Source organism: Nicotiana tabacum, chromosome 12 (genome assembly GCF_000715075.1).
Source record: "Nicotiana tabacum cultivar K326 chromosome 12, ASM71507v2, whole genome shotgun sequence".
NCBI lineage: Eukaryota > Viridiplantae > Streptophyta > Magnoliopsida > Solanales > Solanaceae > Nicotiana > Nicotiana tabacum.
The window spans coordinates 120356871-120383891 of NC_134091.1; the positions used below are offsets into that span (position 1 = coordinate 120356871).

The window sequence follows — 27021 nt, forward strand, 5'->3', positions numbered from 1 at the left end:
GATATTGCATTCATGGTTGGAGAAAGAAAATTGCTCCGGGTTTCACCTAGGAAAGGTGTAATGAGGTTCGGAAAGAAGGGCAAGTTGAGCCCTAGGTATATCGGACCCTTTGAAATTCTTGAAAGAGTGGGTGAAGTAGACTACATGCTTGCATTACCACCTAGTTTATCAGCAGTTCATCCGGTGTTCCATGTGTCTATGCTCCGAAAATATCATGGTGATCCATCCCATGTGTTAGATTTCAGCTCTGTCCAGTTGGACAAGGATTTGACTTACGAGGAAGAGCCGGTGGCAATTCTAACCCGGCAAGTTCGCCAGTTGAGGTCTAAGAGTTATCCTTCAGTTCGGGTGCAATGGAGAGGTCAGCCGGTAGAGACATCTACCTGGGAGTCCGAATCGGACATGCAGAGTAAATATCCACACCTTTTCTCCAGCTCAGGTACTTTTTTTCTAACTCCATTCGAGTACGAACGTTTGTTTTAGAGGTGGAGAATGTGATGACCAAAAATGTCATCTTTAAATTTAATAAGTAATTCTGTGTTCTAAGACCTCGAAAAGTACCATTTATTATTCCTCGACTTGCATGCGCAATTCGTACAATTTTTCGGAAAGTTTTTATGTGAAAATGGATTAAAATGGGAAATAGAGATTTAAAACTCAACTAAGTTGATTTTGATCACCATTTTGAGTAAACAGACTTGGATAAGTATTTTGACAATTTCGGTAGGTCTGTATCATGATTTGGGACCTGTGCGTATGCCCGAAATCGAATTCCGAGGTCCCTAGCCCGAGATATGGAATTTTGATGAAAAATTAAAAGCTTGAAAGCTTAATGATTTCTAAGAAATTACTGATATTGCATTTATTGACCTCGGGTCTGTATTTTGATTCTGAAGCCTGGTATAGGTCCACTATAATATTTATGACTTGTCTATCGAATTTGGTGAGAAACAGAGTTGATTTGACGTGATTCAGATGTCAGGTTGTAAAAATAAAGGTTTTAAAGTTTTCTTGAAAATTTTCTTTGATTTGCTGTCCGATTCGTAATTCTAGGTGTTAGTTTGGCGATTCGATCACGCGAGCAAGTTCGTATGATATTTTAGGACTTGGGTGCATGTTTGGTTTGGAGTCCCGAGGGCTCGGGTGAGTTTCGGATGAGCTACGGGATGATTTCGGACTTAGGAAATCTGGTTTTCTGCAGACTTCAGGCTTCTGGTGTGTTCTTCTTCGCGTTCGCGAAGGTACTCTCACGAACACGAAGAGCAAATTAGGGCTAGCACGTTTTGTGCTTCGCGTTCGCGACATAGCGACCGCGTTCTCGAAGGCTTGAGGTTCAAAGCTTCACCTTCGCGATAGAAACCTCGCGTTCGCGAAGGGAAAGAGATTGGCCAGGAAAATTAGCCTTCGTGTTCGTGAAGGGCATCTCGCGTTCGCGAAGGCCAAGCCAGGCAAGCATCGCGTTCGCGAGGCAGCCCTCTCGTTCACGAAGAGTAAAAATTGCACAACACCAAGTTGTGCTTCGCGTTCGCGAGAGTATCTTCGCGAACGCGAAGGGTAAAAATCCCAGAAACAGAACTTAAGTTCTGTAAATGGGGTTTCGACCTATTTTCAACTCCTTCCCATTTTTGAGCTCGGGTAAGACGATTTTTTGGCGATTTTCACGGAATAACATTGAGGTAAGTGTTCCTTATCCTATATTGATTATATTTCATGATTCCATACTCGTTTATATCATGAATCAGTGAATTTATGGCAGAAAAAATTAGATTTTTCTAAAATCTTCCAAAAATAAAAATTTAAGATTTGAAGGGCCATTTGACATCGGAATTGGATAATTTCTGTATGGTTGGACTCATCTCGGAATGGGTGTTCGGGTTTCGTAAGTTTTTTCGGGATTTGAGACGTGGGTCCCACTGCCGAATATTTTAATGAATTTCAGATTTTTATCCGGAAAATTTATAAATTCATATGGAATTAATTCCTATGATTCATATTGAGTATATCGAATTGTTTGTGAATAGATTCTAAGCTTTTGGAGATAAATTTAAAAGGAAAAGTTGTGGTTGAATAATTGATTAGAATTTACAAAGCGAGGTAAGTGTCGTGGTTAACCTTGACTTGAGGGAATAGAACCCTTAAATTATTTGTTATGTGAAATGCATGTGAACGACGTATAGGCGAGGTGACGAGTGTCTATACGTCGTCAAATTAATTGTTTGCGTATTTACTTGAAAAATCATAAATTGTTGTAAATTATGAATTAATTGTTATAATAATTATTTCTCTCCTATTCTTTGCCAAATATTAATTCTTGAATTACTGCATTAATTGTTACATGCTATTTGAATTATGTGCCTTAATTGTTATTTGACATTTAGCTTATTAAATATTAGACTGCATATTTTCTCTCTGATTTCTATAATAATTTGCTATTTGCCTTTGTTTGTTTCGTAATTAAATCATAATTATTGTATGCTTGTTGTCTTATAATTTTTATTAATTATTGCATTTATTGGGAAAATTCTTCTATAAGAATTGGTAAATGAATATATTGGAGGATCGGGTTGCACACCGCAACAGAATTGATTATAATGAATATATTGAAGGATCGGGTTGCACATCGCAACAAAATTAATTATAATGAATATATTGGAGGATCGGGTTGCACGCCGCAACAGACTTATTAAAAGTCTATATTGGAGGATCGGGTTGCACGCCGCAACAGACTTGTTAAAAGTCCATATTGGAGGATCGGGTTGCACGCCGCAACAAACTTATTTGAAAGTCGACATACATATATATATATTGGGGGATCGGGTTGCACGCCACAACAGACTTGATTAAAATGTGAATATATTGTGAGAGCGGGTTGCACGCTGTAACAGAACTGAATGTGAATATATTGTGAGAGCGTGTTGCACGCTGCAACAGAATTGATGGAAATGATAATTGGTTATGATTGCTGAGTTGGCTTCAATTATTATAAACGAGTTACCCGATTTATTTCTATTATTGTTGTTGATACTAATATTGCGTACAGGAAATGTATGTGACCCGCCTTAGCCTCGTCACTACTTAATCGAGGTTAGGCTCAGCACTTACCAGTACATGGGGTCGGTTGTACTGATACTACGCTCTGCACTTCTTGTGCAGATTTCAGAGTTGGTCTCAGCGGCGTGCCATAGACTTGTTCGGATTTCAGCTACTCGGAGGAGACTTGAGGTATAACTGCATGGCGTCCGCAGTTCTGAAGTCCCCGTCTATTTTACTTTAGCTGTGTGTTTATTTTCAGACAGCTTCATTTTATTCAGACCTTTATTTGTATTATTCTAGAAGCTCGTGCACTTGTGATACTAATTCTGAGATGGTATTTAGACACTGTTATTTTTATGGATTATTCACTATATTTCACAATTTGCTTCCACATTTGTTTCTTTGATTATTAATAATTTAAAAATTATTTAAAAAAATATTGGTTAATATTATTCTTACGTTGGTTTGCCTAGCAAGTGAAATGTTAGGCGCCATCACGATCCGAAGGTGGGAATTTCGGGTCGTAACATTTCCACATTAATCCTCACTTTCCGTTGGAGAAACCGTCGTAGGTACAATAGTTTCTACTTTTCCATGGAGTTAAGTTCAGGATTCTTTTATGGTAAGGACCAATACAGATCAACATTGGTGTATAAGCTTCTGGATTTGATTTTCGTAGCCCCATATTTACTTTGAGTATGGTAGTGGATTTGATAGATGTATTGTCCAAATCCATTAATCTTTCATCAAAGATTTGATTTGCAGACTTTTTTGTTTGCAACACCAATTGATTTTGACCACTTGTTTCCTTAATCTCGATTAAATGGTCCACTTTCCTCCCCTCTTCTATCTGTAATTAGTGGGAAAAAGTCTTAATTTTTCTCCCTTTTCACATAAATTGTTACTACTAAATAACGACCATACAAAACAAAAATCAAAGGACTGAAGTTGCTCCTTTTTTCCCCGTTAAAGAGTGAAATTTTTCCCCAAAACAAGTTTAATCAACTTAAGTACTCGCTAAATATTAAGCAGTGAGTAGAAAAAATAGTTAGCCAATTTATCAAAAGAATCAGAAACGAGTGGTTCTATAACCACGACTTCTTTCATATACCTTTTAAATATTTTTAATTGATAATTATTATAACTTATAGTAATTGTTATGTAGTTTCGGAATATATAAATTTTATTTAAAAAAATTTAAAGATTTCATGTCCGAATTCATGGTCAAAGTTAAGAAGTTTTTTGACCCTTAAAATCCAAAAAGTATCTTCCTTTTTGGAAGAGAGGGAGTACTTTTTTATTTATTTAAAAAAAGTAACTTTAATTAAATAAAACATTACTCCTAATTGATAAAAACACACTGAAAGAAAAGATGCCGGAACAAAAACATGTCATATCTTTTCTTGCTTTTTAAAGTTTTTTTTATCATTTATCCCGACATAATAAATTAAAGAACAAAATAATCACAGTTATTATTATATGCACATGAAACTAATCTTTTGTCATCAATTTAAGTAGTATTTGTTTTGTGAGTGACAAATATATGTATAGAAAGAGATATACCTCATCTTTTGTAGCTTCTATTAGAGGATTTTGATCAGGGGAATCCCTGATTTTGGATAACTTTCTTGAGACTGTAATTCAACTAGCTAATAAAAAGAGAGATAGAGTTGGTTAATAATTTAATTCATAGATTGAAAGAATTAAGTTAATTCATAGATTGAAAGAATTAAGTTTGTTCGATGATTGGAAAAGAGAAAGGATCAGGAAACTACACTTTTAATATCAATTGAGAACATATAAGCCATGATATATCCATATCTTAGAATTTGTGCTTACATTTTAATTAATCTGCTTATATTCTTATTACGAAAAAGAAAGTACTCCTTAAGAAATATGGAAATACAAGGGAGTATAAGGAATGATTTAGTAGTAATTAACCTTAATTATGTGTTTATTAATCTTAGGCTTGCTCTGGAAGCTAACCTAAAAAACCATGCATATGTACAAATTGTAGACTGTATAAAATGGAGTATTTAAAATCGTAATGGCACAGCATTTCAATAAAACACAACAAAATACATATTGAAAGACTTCCTTTTATGTAAAAATAAGGATGATATTTTGCATACACACACATACATATATGAACATATGTCTGCGGTGCATGCATACATGCGTACATACATACAATACATACATACATACAATACATACATACAATACATACATACATACAATACATACATACATACATACAATACATACAATACATACATACATACAATACATACATACATACATAATGTAACTTGAGGTAACAAATTAATTACTTAAAGAATATAATTAGTTTCTTGTGTTAATCATATAGAACGGGAAATGCATAGAGTTACCACTTTAATTTGGCTGATTCTCCCTTGTTCCTCTTTCTTGATTGTCTGAAGGATGAGAGATTGAGAGGGTGGCAGTTAGCATACATACATACATATATATATATATACATACATACATACATACATATATGCCACTACTAACACAATCAAAAGTCATGTTTTCTTTTCTTTTGTTTTTTTGAAAAGACAATCAAAAGTCTTAGTAATATATTACTCATAAGAGTATAATCAAAAGTAATGGAGGAAGAGATGGTGAAGAGCATAACTGTTTTTTTTTTTTTAAAGCTTCTGACTCTCCACTGCGCAGCTAGCCAGCTACAATGTCCATGTGTATGAGTAAGTGACAGTCACTTTTGAGTAAAGCATAGGTACAAGGAGAGGCGTGCCTATGCTATATCGAGAGGGGTCACCGGCACCCATAATGTAAGATAAAATTCATATATATATATATATATATATATATATATATATATATATATATATATGTATATGTCTTTAGAAAATAGTGATATATTAGTAGTGACACCATATTTACAAAGCAGACTTTAGTTGAATCCAAAAGTACATCCACGTTCTTCAAATTCTGGGTCCGCTTCCCTGTACAAGGCTTATAGTTTAAAATACATGGCAAGGGAAACATGCGTTGCGAGGTTGTGCGATACATGTACACAACATACGTACTCTGATATTTGTCGTAATGCAAGGATTTTTAATCCAAAAGAAATCATCATATTTAGATAGCACAATTTTTTTGTTAAGTTCGTTTGTAGCATTAGATTTGCATTTTCTTCTAAAGTCGACTAAAGTGCTAGGAAATAAAAGTAGAAATAAAATACCATATTTAAAATTAAATTTATAATTTATAAATAAAATAAATTCATTAGAAAGTAAGTCAAAATGATATTAGATTCTCTTATTTTGTTATGGAAACACAAAAAATTTTAAAAATAAAAGTAAAGAAAAAAAATGGTGAACTAAGATAAGTTGTAAACATGAAAAATAATAGATCATACTATCCATCTAGAAATGTATACAAGGGATTCAAAAAATTCTAGGATGTCATAGTTGGAATTTAAACCTATGATCTAAAGCAATTTTAAACCTTTTTTTACTACTGTACTTGAATTTTTCTTCAATGCAAGAAAAATCAACGGCTCATATATAACCAAAAATAAATATTTTTACTCTATTTGTATAGAGTAATTCTCCGTCAATGATAATATCCTTTAATCATATATTAAAACCACGAGACAAGCATCAAGTCAACCTAAAATAAAAGATCAAGTATTTTGAAAGAATGTTTATAATAATGACAAATTAAATGATTAAAATATTATAAAATTAAAGGAAATCATAACAAGAACAAGAGAATAGTAGACAAAGTTGAGACGAGAAAAAATATCATCTTTTTCATTATATCCATGTTACCAACCATGACTTACAAGGCTTTTATTTATAAAATATAGAATTAGTCATTTAGGAATTCTGAAAAAAAAAAGTGTTTCCTTTTGGAGCTTAGAACATCCACATATATATTATTATTTATAGCATACAAGTCTTTTTTTTTGGGTGAACAAATAATCACAGCCTGACTTTGGTCTTAACTTTAGGCAAAATTTCAAGCTCCTCCCACTTGTCTACCAAAATTATATACACTTAGACGTCTCTATAACATTATCGCTATATAACAACCATTCAATATAAAAGCCAAGTTCTTTATGGAACCAATTTTATATTATGTTATAATATATATTTTTTATAACAACACTTCGCTATAACATCCAAAAAAATCCGGAACAAATGAAACTGTTATAGAGAGGTTTGACTGTACTAGTAGGATTTAAGTTATTACCTTATCGTATGAATAATCTGTCACGACCCAAAACTTAGCCTCTCGTGATGGCGTCCAACATGATACTAGGCAAGCCGACACCTCAAAACATTTTCAACACTTTTAAATGAAAAATAAAATAACACAGGTTTAGATAAATTAAACTCTCATAAAGTGGATAGAAAGTTAAAAGTCAATACGAAAGTTCCCAAAACCAGGGTGTCACTGAGTGCATGAGCGTCTACACAACACAAATCTGAAAATACTGTCTATGAAAAGCTGAAACTAAATACATAAAGTTGAAAGATAGGAAGGGAGAGTCAAGGTTTGCGAACGCCGAGCAGCTACCTCGAAATCTCCGAATGATCAAGCTGCTCAGATAATCAACACCCACCGTGTCCGATAACACCCGGATCTGCACACGAGGTGCATGGTGTAGCATGAGTATAACCAACTCAGTAAGTAACAAGACTAACTATTGGACTGAAAGTAGTGACGAGCTTCATGGAGATAGTTCAATTGCAGAAAATATAATACAGAAAAAATAGGCATGCTTTCAAGTTCGACATTTAAGGACAAAATAGTTAATTCATGTCAAGTCCAATTGAAACAGGATATAGTATCTCTCAGAAACTACATGACAGTATGATATGTGCCACCTGAAGTACACAGTAATGAAATCAAGTGCATTTTCTCAGAATAACAGTCACTCAGTCCTCCCATTCACTTAAACCGCACAATCACTCATTCTTCACAGTCTCTCAATTCTCCCAGTTGCTCGGGCATTCGCGCTTTACACTCGCACTCGTACTCAGTAGGTACCTGCGCTCACTGTGGGTGTGCAGACTCCAGAGGGGCTCCTTCATCCCAAGTGCTATAATAAGCCAATCGTGGCATTAATCAATAAAACTTGATGCGATGTGCAACCCGATCCCAATAAATATCCACACAATCAGGCCCTCGACCCCACTCAATCATCAAACTCTCCAGTCTTTCGGGCTCTCAATAATCATGATAATTAGCCCAAACAACGATGATATAATGTATCAATAAAGGACAACAGAGACTGAGATATAATATGCAAGTAAAAGCTGTGATTGAATACAAAAATGGCAATTTAGCAGATAATTCAACATGTAACGCGCCCTCTGTGGGTCCCTACAGTATCAACACATAGCCTACGCATGATCTCTAACTTGATTTGAAGCTCAATTTCTATAACACATGGAGAATATACGGATACCAACAGATTATACAACTATACAGTTCTATGGAATTGACCAAGTCACAATTACTATGGTGCACACCCACGCGTCCGTCACATAGCATGTGCGTCACCTCAACACCAATCATATGACACAAAATTTGGGATTTCATACCCTCATAACAAAGTTTAGAACTATTACTTACATCAAACCATGCAAATCTCTACTCCGACACGTCCATGCCTCGCGAATCGGCCTCTAAATGCCTCGAATCGAGCCATAAACAGTTCGATACAATCAACACGGGCTAAAGAAATCAATTCTACAAGAAAATACTAAGTTATTAATCAAAAGTCAACTCAAAAGTTGTTCCTTAGGCCCACATCTCGAAATCCTATAAAAGTCACAAAATCCGAACACCCATTCAACCACGAGTCCATCCATATCAAAATTACTTAAATTCGATACCAAATCTCAATCAAATCTCCAAAATTCGGCCTAAGAACTTTCTTCCATTTCCCCCCAATTTTCCACCCCAAATCATTAATTAAATGATGAAATCAAAGACATAAACATGGAATTTAACCAAAACTAAGTAAGAATCACTTACCCCAATCACCCACTTGAAAATATCTCCAAGAATCACCTCCCACCGAGCTCCCAAAATCAAATTGTGAAAATGAACTCAAATCCTCGTTTTGAAATATTTAAGTTTCTACCCAGGTGACCCTTCTTCGTGAACTCGATCCTCTTCTCGCGTTCGCATAGCACAAACCATTCTTCCGCCCAAAACCTTCTACGCGAACGCGAGGTCTCTCTCAGGAACGCGATGATGAACTGACCCCGACTTTCGCGAATGCGGTTCTCCACTCGCGAACGCGATGAACAAATATTCACCTGCCTCCAGATTCTCTTCGTGAACGTGGGACGCCCATCGCGAACGCGAAGAAGGAAACCAGACACCAGAAATCTGCAGCCTCAGCCATCTTCCAAGTCCAAATCATCATCCGTTAACCATCCGAAATCCACCCGAGTCCCCCGGGATCTCAACCAAATCTATCAACAAGTCCTAAAACATCATACAAACTTAGTCGAGCCTTCAAATCACATCAAACAACTCTAAAACCATGAATAGCGTATCGATTCAAGCCTAATATACTTTTGAACTTTTAACTTCTACATACGATACCGAATCCTATCAAATCACATCCGATTGACCTCAAATTTTGCATACACATCACAAATGACACCACGAACCTACTCTAACTCCCGGTAACCACAAAGTCCATTCTCAATCAAACTTCCAAATTTTTAACTTTCACCATTACCTAATTATGTATATAAAGAAATTTTGGTTAATGACAAACTCTTAGTAGAAAAGAATTTATGAAAATTCTTTTAGAGAAAGAGCTTCATTGCTTGGTGTCAAACTAGGATATGCGGTAGAAAAATAGATGATCTATTCTCTTCTTTTTTTTTCAAAAAAATCATCTTGGAGATTGTGTAATGCTTACTCTCAAACTCTTCGTTTACATAGTAGTGATATGTTTTGTTTCTATCTTCATCTTTAGATACTTTTAAGTTTAATTCAACTACGGACCTCCAAATCACAATCCAGACACACTCCTAAGTCCAACATCACCCAACGGAGCTAACAGAACCATTAAAACTTCATTTCAGAGTCGTTTACATATAAGTCAACATCCGGTCAACATTTTCAACTTAAACTTCCAACCTTGAGACTAAATGTCTCAATTCATTCCGAAACTGCTCTGAACCCGAACCAACTACCCCGGCAAGTCACATAACAACTATTTAGCAGGGAATGAACAGTAAATAGAGAAACGGAGCTACAACTCTCAAAACGACTGACCGGGTTGTTACTAATCTCTTTTATACTATTCTCACACAAGGTAAGAATAAGATCAATGTGCACTTTACTCTTCTCAAACTGCACTTGCGGGATCCCACAAGGTATGTTATTGTTGTTATAGTAGGCCAGTAGCAATTAGCCCTTGCAGTAGTTGGCAGCTAGCTTTAACATGATTCCCATTTTTGTAGTATTGATATTATTTAACAGGTAGTGGCACTATATATGTAATATGGCCATTATTTTGGCTAATGGAGTCCATATCACATAAGCATAAGTATCTTTGCACTTTGTTGGCAATATTCTTTGGGACCCAAAAATATTGCATTGTGTGGTGGACATTATTTGCATAAGTTGTATCTCTTCTTTTACACCTAAGAGGCCAATACTTTTTTACCTATTAAAGGGAAGGCTATTAGTTCATTTTAGACACACCAACAAGACTTGAGTCTTCATTTCTTGTTTCTTCCTCTCTTTCTTTATTAAGAGTATTTTGTATGAGAGTTAAGTGTTGAGAAACACTTGTGTGAACGCTTTCTTTGGGGTGATCTTGTGAGGTTATTCCTTTAGGGTATTTGGGATTAATTAGAGTATTTACACTAATTTTGTACTCTCTTTTGTACTCTTATTGTTATAGTAAATTGCTTTTCTCCACTTGTGGACGTAGGTCACTTTGATCGAACCACGTTAAATTTGTGTCTTCTTTATCTACTTTAATTGTCGTTGTTATCAACTTCCATTGTCTTTGTTATTTCCATTATACCGTTATTTGGCTATACTCTGCACTTAACAAATTGGTATCAGAGCCTGATCTAACCGGGTTAGTTTCAATAGCCAAAATGACTCTAACAAAGACCTATGCTGAGAAATTTGACCGAAGTGCAAACTTAGGAATGTGGAAATTAAAAATAAAAGCTATCCTAATTCAAGATAGCTTAGACTTGGCGTTGCAAGGAAAGGTAAAGAAGACAGATAAAATGACGGACGAGGAGTTTGCCATCATAGAAAAAAAGGCAAAAACGTGTATCATTTTAAATCTCTCAAATGAGGTTTTACGTGAAGTTTCTATAGAAACTACAACTAAAGGCATGTGGAAAAAATTAAAAACCTTATATATGAAGAGGACGGTGGAAAATAGACTTTACCTGAAGTAGAAGCTTTATACAATTCGTATGGGTGAAAGTACCTCTATTCTCTCTCATCTTGACACCTTTGATTCCATTCTTATGGATTTGAGTAATATAGATGCTGAAATTAAAGATGAGGATCAAGCCGTGTTACTGCTTTGTTCTCTACTCCCATCTTTTAAGCATATAAGAGATACTATGCTTTATGCAAAGGATAATATCTCTTATAAGGATATTAAATCTATCTTAAAATCAAAAGAATAGATAGATAGTGATATTACTGGGGAAGCTAGTGGAACTCAAACGGAAGTTGGCTTGTTTGTTAGGGGCAAATCCGATTCCATATCCAGATACAATAATTTAGAGTGTCGCTATTGTTATAAGAAAGGTCACAATATCTCCAAATGCTATAAGCTGAAAAATAAAGAAAAGCATAAGGAAAGGAAAAATGAGCACAAAAATAGTGACACCGCCGAAGCTAGTGTAACAACTGACGAGAATGAGGGAATTATATTTTTAGAAACTGAAACTAGTTTCAGATTAGACAATGAGTGAATTTTAGATTCCGGTTATTCATATCATATGTGTCCTAACAGGGACTTGTTTTCTACATTTGATTCAGTTGCAGGTGGAGTTGTCTAATTGGGTAACAATGTTACTTGTAATGTTATTGGCAAAGGTACAATTCGGGTCAGAATGCACAATGATGTGGTGAGAACTCTCACCGATATTAGATATGTTCCTGAGTTGAAGAAAAATCTCATATCTTTGGGCACTTTAGAATCCCTTGGGTGCAAATTCACTGGTGAATGTGGAGTTCTGAAAATTTTTCAAGGTGCTCGTGTGATCATGAAAGCACACAGAGCTGGTTCGTTGTATACTTTATTGGGCTCCACAATTATAGGCCCTACTACAGTTTCGGTATCAGACAACTTATCTGATTTTGGTGGCATTAAATTTTGACATATGCCCATTGGGGCTTTTGCGGAGAAGGTGGAGCGAATTTACTATATCATCCAAAATTAAGCCAAGGTGGAGATTTATAATATGGCCATTATTTTGGCTAATGGAGTCCATATCATATAAGCATAAGCATCTTTGCACTTTGTTGGCAATATTCTTTGGGACCCAAAAATATTGCATTGTGTGGTGGACATCATTTGCACAAGTTGTATCTCTTCTTTTACACTTAAGAGGCCAAGATTTTTTTGCCTATAAATGGGAAGGCTATTAGTTCATTTTAGACACACCAACAAGACTTGAGTCTTCATTTCTTGTTTCTTCCTTTCTTCCTTTATTAAGAGTGTTTTGTATGAGAGTTAAGTGTTGGGAAGCACTTGTGTGAACCTTTCTTTGGAGTGATCTAGTGAGGTTATTCCCTTAGGGTATTTGAGATTAATTAGAGTATTTACTCTAATTTTGTACTCTCTTTTGTGCTCTTATTATTATAGTAAATTGCTCCTCTCTGCTTGTGGACGTAGGTCACTTTGACCGAACCACGTTAAATTTGTGTCTTCTTTATCTACTTTAATTGTCATTGTTATCAACTTCTATTGTCTTTATTATTTCCATTATACTGTTGTTTGGCTATATTCCGCACTACCCGGGTTCCCGATCCAAACAATATATTTTATAGTTTCTGGTGATTGAGAATATTTTTCTTTTTCCAACAATGTGGGTGCCTTGGCCGTGAAGCAACTGCAGTGCATGTGATATGATTCTATCAGTCACATAACAGCGAATTCGCAGATTTATGGCTATCTTGTGGGTAGTGGTGGCAACATGGATAAAAGTACATCTATTTATCTATATTATTTACTAAAAAAAGGTTGGCTAATAAACTTTTTAAAAACGAGTCAAATATGGATAAAAATCATATTATCCAATTAGAAAATAGATAACAAATGGATAACTAATGAGTTTAACTTAAACATTTGTAAAGACTCAAATTAGGGGTCCTTAAGTTTGGAAAACTAGGAATTCTCCTAAAAGTGATCCTATTCAAGAAGCAATTATTGTCGGTTAACCCATTTTCTATCCGTGTTAAATATGAGTCGGATTAGATAATTTATCCGTTAATGCATTATTCATTTTCAACCCACCCTTATTCGACCCGATCCGACCGTTTGCCGCCCTACTTGTGGGGATAATATGAACTGACAAAAGTGAGAATTTGTTTAAAGTACTTGTTTTTTTTTAAGATATGCAGAGAAAAAAAATAATTTTTCTCAGGCTGAGAGAAAAAAGTCCACTTCAAGGTGGTTGAATTTATTGAACAGAAAAACAAATACAAAATCATAGGGGATTAAGTCAAAACCCCAAAGAATAAAACTTGGCAGAAATGTGAAAACCTAAAGTCACTTTAAGTTGATGTCTAGAACCAATCTAATTAACCAAAAAAATCTTACAAAGACATAAGGAATTAAATTGTTTAGATCAGTACGTTGGTGCACATATTGATTAATTCATCAGATATGTTGTATCCTATCAGCATATGTGTCGAGTAATTCTTGCACCAAAATATAGATATAATAAAGTCACCTAACTCATGAAAAACTTTTCTCATTGTTGACTTTCTTCCCATAAGTTTACATATGGCCTTGAAAGGAGCTGGTTTTAAAAGGTAAATTTTACATAATCATTCAAGTTAAGCTTTGTAATATAAAAGTCATTTTTCCTTTGATTGTAACATAAAAATCATCTTTCCAAAGCATAATTAACACAAATATAACAATAGTCGAAATATGCTTTTTTTTGCCCGGAAAAGCAACATGGCTTCTTAATTTTTTTAAAAAGGGTTAATTTCACAAAAGTCTGCTCCAGATTTCGCCTCGTAACAATAAATTCTCTTGTAGTTTATGATATTACGCTTATCTCACATATTCTTTTTTGTAGCAATTGTCTTAACCTATTTATAAATTACTACTAACTAGACTAATTAATTTACCTTACTGATATATACTTCTGTTAAATTAATTTTTATAAATATATTTTTATTTAGAAGAATTCCTTCATAATCACATTTCACAATAATATTTTCTCGATCAACATGCGGGACATCGAAAGTGTCTCTATCCAGTTCCTAATTAAATGATATCAGAATTATCTTCTAAACTTACCATCATCACAATTAGCATTTGATGAATCATAAATTCTCCTAATTAAAGGGCTCTTTGCAATCTTTAATTCTTCACATATGAAAATTTTAGGCATGATCAACTTTAACTCATATACTTCAGATATTAGATGTTTTCTTGTTTTTTGCTATTCTGATTCGTTTTTTTCTTCTAGATTTTTATCTTGTTAATTTTCTGTCCGCTTCGTCTCCATGTCAATTCTTGATTTCTTTGATTTTCACTATTTCGGTGTCTTTATTTTACAGAATTTAAAAATATTAATAAAATCTATTTAACAAAAGAGTATATTATGAGAGTAAACAAGTTAAATTTTAATTTTTATAATAGGCTAAGATAATTATTAAAAAAATTAACATAAGTGAGATTAAAAAAAATAAAAAATAAACGTAAATATCGTTAACCACAACGGAATTAGTGTTACAAGTCAAAACACAAAGGGAGGTCTCTTAAACTAACCTTTTTATTAACCAAATGAAGATAGCCACATCAGTTTCAGGCCAATAATAGCATCTTCCAGCCACTTTTGTATTTTTATTAAATAGGCTTTAGAAAGATGATTTTGTGTTTAAAAAAAAGTGATTTTTATGTTACAAAACTTAATTTGAATGACCATAAGTGGAATTTATCTGGTCTTAAACTTTTGACCTTTGGGGCAGGTCACTTGACCATCACGAAAACTTATAACTTTTGATCTTGAAGTTTGCCCAATTTGATTAAATGACCTGCCCCAAAGCCAAATTATGATGTCCTATTTTTGCCATTTTTGGATACACTTTTATTATTGAATAAGTTTTTAAGGAGTTTGAAAAACACCTTTGCCCCTAAAATAAAAAGAGATGGGAAGAGTGGATTCCATTGCTTAGCCCTTTAACTAGATATAAAAAAAGTCCTTTCTTTCTCCATACTCCAAATGATATCAATCCCGTCTTCAGATAAGCCAAATTTCCTCATCACAGTCATAAAAAAGTTTCATAATATTCTGCCATAGGCCTTGTATATATGCATATCAAATTTTGCATAATGTGTACATAACATACCTAATATCACTTGATTTTAGTCCGAAGGCCAAGATAGACTACCCTCCTAACTATGTTCGTCTTGCGAAAATTAAAGAACTAGGAAGCACAAGTGAATTGTGTTAAACAAATAAAATGTCTGAATATTATCATAAATTCGTATAAGCTTTGACTTAAAACAAAAGTTAGAAAGAAGAAAAGACATAAGACTGTACGTTCAAATCCGAGTGCCTTGCAGGAAAGTTGGCTCTGATGTAGAAATTGGCTTATCATCTATCTAAGCTCTTAGAACCAGGTCAATTACTTCCAACTTGAACAACTTGTTAGGTTAATTTTCATTTTTCATTCCACCTCTATTTAATTTATACGCCTGATGATTTAGAAGATTCCTCATAGACATATATATATATGTAGAAGACATTTTAAACTTGTATTGGATACACAAATAATAGTACGGAAAACCAAACTGGAAGGATTAACAAAATCAAACAACCATTGTGCATAATTAGAACAATGACTATTTAAACACCACCTGTGAAAGCTAGAACAGTCTGCATAGCTGTGAGTATGAGGAGTATGACAGCTGCCACAGTTGAAGTTCCTATCCACAGACTATTAAAATAATTGCGCTTCAAACTTGCCTTCATTAGGTTCCATGGTTGTTCACAATGTTGAACCAATTTTCTGCATTCTTCTTCGTAATAGAAGTCCTCATGTGAAACGGCGACCCCTTTCCCGATCTTGTTAAAAAGGTAGCTATTTCTTTGTCCTCCCCTATCCTATTCTTGATAATTCCTTTTTGGCGTAGAAAATTCAGATCTTTCTCTGAGTCGATAAGATAATCCATGAAAATTGCAAAATCACTGAAATATCTAGGACCATGTACATGAGACGACTGTTGCTCATACGCTATCAGATTTCGCAGGAGAGTCTCCGTTTCATCGGTGACTCTAAAACTAGGAATTTTCATTAACTCATTCTCAAATTTGATATCAAATAAACTTGTGTTATCTCCATAGTCTTCTCCCTCCAAGTAATCATAAATATATCCAACTTTTACGAAGCCAACTCCAGCTTCGGAAAGCTCCGTTGCATTTGGCATGACATTATGCCCCGTTAGGTGGTCCTTATCCATTTGCTTATCTTTTGACCTAATTATTTGCAAAGGATTACAACATAAGCTTTTCCAGGAATGTTCTGTTTCCATGCTAGGATTCACTAGGCTAGTAGTTTTAATATCTGAAGGGTGGCATGACATGTGTACAACTTGAAGTAAATGTTTGATTTGTGAGGACAAAGAAAGGAAGTTGGTTTTCTAGTAACAACAAGTCACGACGTATTTGATTATTTAGGCAACCTTCAGGGATAATACCACCTTCTGGACACATTCCACAATCCTCTCGAATGTATTTAACTAGAAAACAACCATCAAGTAACAAAATATTTGAAAATTTGGCAACAATATCACTTCCAAGGTTTTCTATATCATCATAACACTTTAATGCTTCATCCTTTAATACCCTAATGCAAGTTTCCACATCAATCCCCTCTTTCCTGCGGAGGAATCGCTGTAAGTAACGCATTTTATACTTTTTCGTGGAGCGAAGTTCAGGATTGTGTTTATGGTAAGGACCAATGGAGATCACCTTTGGTTTATAAGCATTTGGATTTGATTCACTCAACCCCACACTTACTTTGAATATGGTACAACATTCGCTAGATGAATCGTTGATATCCGCAAATATTTCATCAAGGATTTGATTCGCAGGTTTGTTTGTTGTCATTCCTGATCGATCTTCACCATTTGTTTCCCTTTATCTCAATTAAATGATCCAGTTTCCTCCCTTCTTCTATCTGTAATTAATGGAAATTAATTCCTTGTATTGTGTTTCTTTTCTCCACATAAATTGTCAATAAATAATGATCAGATAAAATAAAAATTTGAAGAAAGATTTTCTCCTCGTTTTTCGATCTTGGTACATTAAGCTCCCGCTATGCGTGGGGTCCGAGTAAGGGTTGTACTACAAAGGTCTATCGTACGTAGCCTACCCTACATTTCTGCAAGAGGCTGTTTCCACGGCTTGAACCCGTGACCTTCCCTAGTCGCATGACAACAACTTTACCAGTTACACCAAGACTCATCTTTTTTCGATCAAGACTGAAAATTGTCCAAAATAAAAATTGAAAGATTTCTCCTCACATTTTGCTTTATTACACTAACTTCCCCTGTATTTTACGATATTTCGATTACCTCTCACTTTGATTTTTCTATATTTTTAACCTATTTATCATTAATTTAATAATTATAGCTTGACTAACTTGCCCTTACTAATATTCCATTTTGTTTAATTAATTTTATAAACATCTTTTACTACTCTTTTTCTTTTTTACTTATTCTATTAATTATTAATGCTTAAATAAAGAAAAAACATGTGTGGGTGAGTTCCAGAAGTCTACACGTCTATAAAATTCTAGTTTTTTTTATTTTCTTAACTTTTCACTTAGATTAAGTTATATCAAAGTCAAAAACTAAAAGAAAAGAAAAACAGTTGAAATAATAAGTAACAAAAAATAAAAACAAACAAAAAAAACGCAATCCCAAAAAGGCAATTCCAAAATAGAAAAAAAAATCAATTTACTAAAAATAAGTTGTGAGTAGAGAAAATAGAAAGTCTATAGTGCCTCAAGAAGAGTAACACGGGGGACAAACAGAGCCGTCTCGACCCTAGAAAACAAATAAGTATTTTGACTAAATTACCCTTAATTAAATTTTGCATATTGTTAATGTGAAGCATTGTGATATGTAAATAAAGGAAAATTTTAAAAACTTTTGTTAATTCATTCTTAATTATGTAAAAATGACACTTATTTTGGATAAAAATAAATAGGTCAAAAAGTCATTTATTATGAATCGAAGGTAGTATCCTTTAAAGGATAGCATAAAGTGAAGGACACCATATATATGGCTTCATTTATTTTTGACTTAAAGAAGTATAGCGTGGTGTGTGAGAGAGAGACCTCATTTACAGAAGTTTGATAAAGAAGTGGAATTTGATGATCCATTTGGGTAATCTCAATATGATGTGCTATTCTTGAAACTGCAATTCCTACAACAGAGAGAGACAGGGAGATGGGTTAAGACTTTATTGTATCAACCCAAAGTAATTGCAATTTGCAGCTGTATTAACTTCTATTCTTTTGCCAAAAAAGAAAAAAAGAAAATACAATACATTTTAAGAAATGGAAACATAAAGGATTGACATGTCAATAATAGATAGTGACGATTTATATAGCTGATTCTAGTTATCTTGGGATTGTAGCACACATAAATGCAGTTGAACTAACGTCATGTATTCTTCTTTGTAATAGAAGTCAAATGAAATCGCAACCCCTTTCCTAATTTTGTCCGAGTCGATAAGATAATTCATGAAAATGAAAAAATCACTGAATTATCTAGGATGTACATTAGATGATTGTTGATCGTATGTTATAAGATTTAATTTCTCAGGATGGTCTCCGTACAGTCAAAAACTTCAAAACAAGGAATTGTCATCACTCCATTCTCATATTTAATGTCAAATAAAATTGTGTTATCTCCAAGGTCGCAATCTTCCTCCAATCTTCTATAAATATTTCCAATTTTTGAAAATGTAACATCAGCTTCGCGAAGCTCTGTTGCATTGAGCATGTTAGCATCCCATGTTTGGCAGTGCTTATCATTTGGCATATTTTTCAACCTAACCATCTGTAAAGGATTCCAACATAAGCTTTTCCTGCAATTTTTCCTGCAATGTTCCATTTCCAAACTAGGGTTTTCAAGAGTAAGGCTAGTTTTCTTCTCCAAAGGGTGACATGACACGTGTATTAGTTGAAGTAAATTTTTGATGTTTTTGGCATCAGTTTCAGTCTCAAGAAAGGATGCAGGGCTTATCTTCAGGAATGAAGAATTAAAGGTCTCCTTCACCAATTTTATGTATGGTACTATTGGATCCATAGTCATGTCGTGAAGCTTAGTAAGGACAAAGAAAGGAAGTTAGTTTTCTTGTAATAACAAATCTTGACGTACTTGACCATCTATGCAACTGTAGGGGATAATAATGTCTTCTTCTATTGGCCACAAAATTTTAGGCGATTCGAAGCTCGTCGCTCGAAATCATGATGATGACGTGGATTTAGCACACAAAAAATTAAAAATCATTTCAAATTCTTGTTTTATGGCTCTAAAACATGAAAAATGAGGAACAATCACTATTGTTCATTATGTCGTTTCTGATGAGCCCACGAATTCATGATGTTGGTGTGGACTTGAACAATATTGTTATCACTATAAATATCCTCCATATCATCATAATACTTTAGTGCCTCATTTTTCAATTTCTCCAATTCACAAATGCAAGTTTTAACTCCTGAGAAACCGTTGTAGGTAACGCAATTATAGTTCTCCAACGAGCGTAATTGTGAATTCTTCTTATGGTAAGGACCAATAGAGACCAACATTGGCTTATAAGCATATGGATTTGATTCACTTAGCCCCACACTTACTCTAAATATGGTACAGGATTTGGTAGATGAATGGTACAAATCTAAATATATTTAATCAAGAATTTGATTTGTCTCGATTAGTTGATCCACATTCCTCCCTTCTTCTATCTGTAATTAATGAACAAGAGTCATAATTTTTCGCAATAGGAGTTTCAAGCTAAATTACAAAAGTTTGAGGCTGATAGCTTGTTTGGCCAATCTTCTTTAATCCTAGAAGTACTTTCTTTTTCAAAGTTGAAGTGTTTGACCAAGCTTTAGGAAGAAAAAAATATACTTTTGAGGAGAAGCTAAGCAGAAGCGGTTTTGGAGAACCAGAAAAAAGTAGCTTCTCTCCAAAATCACTTTTTTGAAAAATACTTTTGAGAAAAATATACTTGAAGCAATTTTAAAAGCTTGACCAAACACTAATTGCTGCTCAGAAGTATTTTTCAAATTAATTAGCCAAACACCAACTGTTTCTCACAAAAAGTACTTTTAAGAAAAAATACTTCTCAAAATAAGTTGATTTTTGCAGCTTGGCCAAACAAGCTATGAAACTGTTTGAAAAGGAAGTATAAGCAAACTTCATGATAACAATAGGACAGAGGAGGGTGTATATAAATCGGTTTGGTTAAGTTTTTTCATTTATCAAACCAACGTATTATGTCTGTTGGCTATATCTATAAACTAAATCAAAATAAAAAATGGGGTAATGCATAAAATCCTTCTCAGTCTATGACCATATTACCAACTACACACCTTTTCTTTCCGGGGGTCCTATTACCCTCCTAAACTATCTTATAGTAAAGTTATTTATCCCTTAAAAAGCTACAACCCGATATGTGCAAAGTGGTGAAATACACGCGCCTAAAATGTGTATTTCTTACTTAAAAACTCTTTTTCACCTTTTTCTCCTTCATCCTTATTTTCCTATTCGCAAACCTTTATTAACATATCCTGCCAAAAGGCAAAAGCATCATCTCAGATCCAACTCCAAAAGATTGACAATCTAGACGTCATAAGTTTTTCTTTGCATTTTTGGTTTTTGCTAAGTATGAATTGTAAATTTAGTAACTTTGCTAATGGGACAACTAAAAATTAAACCAAAATATTTGTAGTCCTTCCAGTCATGGTATCAGCACATCTTGCTAGTTATGGATTTGGATATGTCTAACATAAAGTATTTCTTAAAGCATTCTTTTTTTTTCTTTTCTAATTTCTCAATCATTTTTCAGTTCAATGGCCTGAACTTGTTAAACGCTAGATGTCCATCCCTTTTTATCACGGTTTGCCGTATACGACGAGATTTTTATTCTCAGGTGAACTGAGTTTTTTATGGGTTTTATATAATACTTGTTTGATATTGTCAGATCTTGCCGGAGAACGAAACTCCGACGAAGACCCTTGCTCCGGTGAAACTCCATTGTTGTTGGCCGTTTTGACTATTCGTAGGTTCTTCACTGAATCATGAGAGTTCCTCCCTCTAGGTTGTAGCTCTGTTTCTGTTATTAAACATATCTGCTTTTGATTTATGGATTGATTTGCGTTGTATTGGATTTTCGCTCAGGCATTTCGCCGCTGAAACGATGTCTCCCTTGTTCGTGCAAGAAGAGATTTAGAAGACGAAGGAGACTAATTAATTAGATATAATTAATTGTGTAATGTCCAATCAAAAGATAACACTTGTACATGTTAATCAATTTTAAAATTATTTTTGTAACTTCCACTTGCCCTCAAGAGAGTGTGCACACTCTCTATGGCACATCAGCACTTAGGGTGGTGTTTATTATACTTTAAAATAGTTCATGGGGATAATAGGATGCCCGAAAAGAAAAAGCGCATAGTTGGCAATATTGTAATAGGCCGGGGAGGATTTTATGCATTATCCATAAAAAATAAAATTCCTAAACAGTTCCTGCCTTTGTTTCTTTTTGTTCGAAAATACAGACAAAAATAAAAAGGGAAGCTCGGCGCATAAGGTATTCCGAGCTCATGCAAGTGCGATAAATGGCCGCACCCTAAGGAATGTGATGTAGACAGCCTACCCTAACGCTAGTCTCAGTGGCTGCTTTCACAACTCAAATCCGTGACATGTCACATAGAGACAACTTTACAATTGTTTCAAGGTTCCCTCCACAATTATAAAGTAAAATGAAAAGGTATTGCTTGTGCGTACTGAGGGAGAGAGGGGGAGATAGAGTTGGAGAGAGAGAGTGAGGGAGGGGGAGAGAGAGAGAGTGAGGGAGGGAGAGAGAGAGAGAAAGACCCCATGTTCTGTAGTTTGATGAAGCAGTGGAGTTCGGTGATTTATTGGGGTAATCTCAATAGAGTGTGGCATCCCTCTTACTTAACTTTCTTGACCTGTAATTCCTACGTAAATGTTTTACGGAGCGTCCTATTTGGTCCTCCTCATTTAACATGTATCCACTTTTTAATTTTATTTAAAGTAGTACCCAAAGTTTAAACAACTTTAGACCATTTTCTCTTTCTTCTTCTTCTTCTTCTTCTTCTTTTTTTAATATTTTAAGGTAGTTTATGATATTTTACAATGGTGAGCTATTTCGGCGCTTTATTTTTCTCATTTAGAGTAAATTTAGGTGTTAAATCGTGTATTGAATTGTAAAAATTCGAAGAACAAATTTTTATTTTTGGGCAATTTGCATTGCACTTCAGATCTATTTGGCCTTAAGTTAATCTAAAGTGCAATTTTTTCACTTCAGACTTATTGGCCTTAAGTATATGAAACTATTGGTTGCACTTCTGACCTATTTGTCCTTAAGTCTGAAGTGCAAATTTTTCACTTTAGACTTTTTGGCCTTAAGTGCGTGAAACCATTGGTTACACTTCAGATCTATTTGGTCTTAAATGTATAAAACCATTGGTTGTACTTCAGACCTATTTGATTTTAAGTGCATAAAATCATTGGTTACACTTCAGACCTATTTGGCCTTAAATGCATATGAAGTATAATTTTTTACTTCAGAATTCTTTGACCTTAAGTGCATGAAAATATTTATTGCACTTCAGACATATTTGGCCTTAAGTGTATCTTAAGCGTAATTTTTATACTTTAAACTTAATTGGCCTTAAGTGCGTTGCACTTCAGACTATTATTTTTAACTTCAGACCCGATAAGCCTGAAGTTAATTGTAAAGTGGGTAGGTTCGCAAATTATTTTGCGAAGTAGTTATAACTTCAATTGTGACCCTAAAATCAGGTATAAATGCAAAAACTCAAATTCCCACAAATGACAAATCTGGTTAAAATGGTCTGGTATCAAATTCATTTAATAACTAGTCATAGATGGCTATTATTGTTAAATCCAATTCATTGCAGAATTCGATTTGAAAAGCCCAAAGGAAAAAAAAAAACATCAACTCTCGTCCTACATGTCTTGCCATAATATGTTAGAAATTTTATTGAAAGAACTACGTGGGCGTTTGGACATAAGAATTGCAAAATTTCGGAAAAAAGTAAAATTATTTTTCAAAATAGTATTTGAAAATTATAGTTGTGTTTGGACATGAATATAAATTGGAGCTGTTTTTGAAATTTTGTGAGTGATTTGAAGTGAAAATTTTGAAAAACAACCTTTCGGAGTTTTTCAAATTTTTGAAAAATGCCAAAATTCAACTTCAACTGAAATGTGAAATTTTTATGGCCAAACACTAACTAATTCTGAAAAAAGTAAAAACAAAAGTCGAAAAAAGTAAAAATTTTCTTATGGCCAAATGGACCCTTAATTGTTCTTTTAAATAAAAAACATCAGGAAATCTCAAATCGAATGATGAATAACGATGAATAAGAGTCTCAAATCCAAAATAAAATTATTAGACGAAATATATCTATCAGTGGCTTGTTTGGCTAAGCTACCAATCGACTTATTTTGAAAAGTACTTTTAATAAAAAATGCATGTCAAAAAAAAGTGATTTGAATGTAGTAGCTTGTATTTAGATAAATTATTTTAGAAATACTTTCATTAATAGTATGTGTTTGGCCAATATTTTCAAAAGTAATTTTAATCGTCAAATTATGAAAAGGAAAAGTGCATCCCGAAATTATGAAAAAGGAAGGTACTACTACTAATTAATTTAGTAATGACGTATTTTTCATATGGGTAATCTTGTTCTAAAAATAAATAAATAAATACTTATTTTGGACAAGTTATTTTCGCTTCTGCTTAAAAACTAAAAATAATTTGTTACTACTTAAAAACACTTATTTATTCGCCATAAACTTGGCCAAACACTTTCATTCTTTAAAGTAAGTGCTTTTTTAATTAATAAAAAATTACTTTTATCCTTTAGAAAACTTGACGAAACAATATATCTATATGTCATGTCATTCAACTTGGAGCAACAAAGAATATACTTTATTTATATGCTTAGCATATAACGAGAAAATTGCAAAAAATGACCTTTTTTTGTTTGGCTGTTTCTTCTTTCGTTGGTTCTCTGCTTCTCCTGAATGATGAGAGCTGGCCTGCAAATTTATAAGAGGAATTAAATCAAATATTCTTATTATATAATACAGATAATTGAAAATATCTGATATGTGAGACCTTGTTTTTGCCTTTCAACACAAAATATTGTTGGCCAATAATGAGAGAAGAATTTGTTACTACTTAAAAACACTTATTTATTTGCCATAAACTTGGCCAAACACTTTCATTCTCTAAAGTAAATGCTTTTTAAATCAATAAAAAAATACTTTTGGCCTTTAAAACAATTGACCAAACAATATATCTATGTGTCATGTCATTCAACTTGAAGTAGCAAAGAATATACTTTATTTATATGTTTAGCATATAACGAGAAAATTGCAAAAAAATGACCTTTTTTGGTTTGGCCGTTTCTTCTTTCGTTGGTTCTCTGCTTCTCCTGAATGATGAGAGCTGGCCTTCAAATTTATAAGAGGAATCAGATCAAATATTATTTTCTAGGCTTTGTCGTTTTTCTTTGTTTTGCCTTTTTATTAGGTAAGAGTATTTAATATCTTTTTCTGATGTGGTACATATTTACTTTCTTTTTTGGCTTGCATGTGCTGGCTATGAAGAATGCAAGAAAACGTGGACGTGATTTTTAATTATGGGACTATTTGAGTCCGAGAACCTAAATTGGTCTATATTAAAAAACTGATACACATGTGGAAAAGGTGTGATGCCGACCTACTATCATATATTGATACTCTATTTCAATTTAGATGAGTCAGTTTAACTCGACACGAAGTTTAAGAAAAAAAAAGACTTTTGAAACTTGTGGTCTTAAAAGGTTAAGGGGTAAAAGTTTTGTCGGGCCATGATATTTTTGTGGTTATAAAAACTTCTTATTAAGGGTAAAATGAAGAGTTTAAAGTTGAATTATTTTCAAATTTAAAAGTGTCATTTATTTTGGAATAGACTGGAAAAAAAAGTATCTCATCTAATTGAAAACGGAGGGAGTATCTGTCAAGAATATAAGGAAGAGGGTTTAGTGATGTGAAGCAGTTGTTAGTTACAAGGCCAAACTTTAAGCTAAAAGGGCCATGCTTCAGGACAATTACAAGTTAAATTATTTTGCTGGTTACGTACGATGATGTTATGTAATATCAATAGACATATAAACTAATTATCTTTTGTTGTTTTTGTGATGAATCAGTTATGCCAATTGTTTTACTGATTGTAAACAAAAATATATTTATGTGTCGAATCAGTAAAAGCAATTGTGGGTGCTTGACTTCCTTGAAACAAGTTGTGAGCAATTGCAAAGGCCAAATTTTATTGGCTGTTTGGGGCGGCAACTTTCCCTTTAAGAGGGAGTCTCTCGCCAAAAACAGAGAAAAGCAACAGAAGTTAGAGAGAGAGAGTAATTTATAAATTGTAGTATGTGAGATAAATAGTGAGTGTGATTAATATTGTATTGAGGTGTTTAAAATAAAGAGTATTATTCTTTCAAAATTGTAATAGTCTCTTGACACTACAAAGTTATAATATTATAGTGGTATTATATTGCTCCTCCCTCTAAAGTGCATTATGTTCTCGTAACACTATAATATATCCGAGTGGCATATTGTTAGGCTTCTCAATGCTACTTATCAATAACAACATGTTCAATTGCAGGCAGGGGAAGAGCTAGAATATAAGTTACGTGTTTGGCCAAACCTAGTAACTTTAATATAAACCCTATATTTATCTTAAGAAATCTATTGAATATGTGCAAATTATTAATATACAACCCAGTAACTTAAACATACTAGATTCTCAAACCCATAAATTTTAAATTCTAACTCTGCCTCTCATTGCAGGCCTTCATTCTTTGTTTCTTCTGAGAAAATTGCCTTCTGTAGTGACAAAACAAGTAAGTGAGAATGTGAAGAAACCATCACAAGAGTACTTGCAATTAGTTGTAGAAGATAAGTTTGAGTTTTGCCTCTCGACATCCTTGAATAGGATTACAGTCAAAACCTTTCTATAACGGTTTCATTTGTTCCGAAATTTTTTGGCTCCTATAGTGAAGCGTTGTTATAGAGGACATATATTATAACATAATACAATAATAGGTTACGAGAAAAACTCAGCTTTTATAGTGTAATGACCCAACCGGTCATTTTGAGATTAATAGCCCCTATCCCCTATTAACTGCTTTTTCCATATCTATTTCTGCTATTGTGACTTGCCGGGATGATTGGTTTTGAGTTTCGGAATGTTTTGGGACACATAGTCCTTAAATGAGAGCTTAAGCCTTAAGATTTGGACCGTAGTCGGAACTATGTGAAGACGACTCCGAATAGAATTATTTCAACTCTGTTAGCTCCGTTGAGTAATTTTGGGAATAGGAGCGTGTCCGAAATATATTTTGGGGGTCTGCAGTAGATTTAGGCTTGAATTGGCGAAAGTTAGTTTTTCGGCG

At 33.8% G+C, this 27021-nt stretch overlaps 1 pseudogene; it reads right to left on the bottom strand.

Moving 5' to 3' along the window:
• Nucleotides 1-16020: 16020 nt before the first annotated feature.
• On the bottom strand, nt 16021-26763 carry LOC107805608 (UPF0481 protein At3g47200-like; annotated as a pseudogene).
• Between the last annotated feature and the right edge of the window lie 258 nt (nt 26764-27021).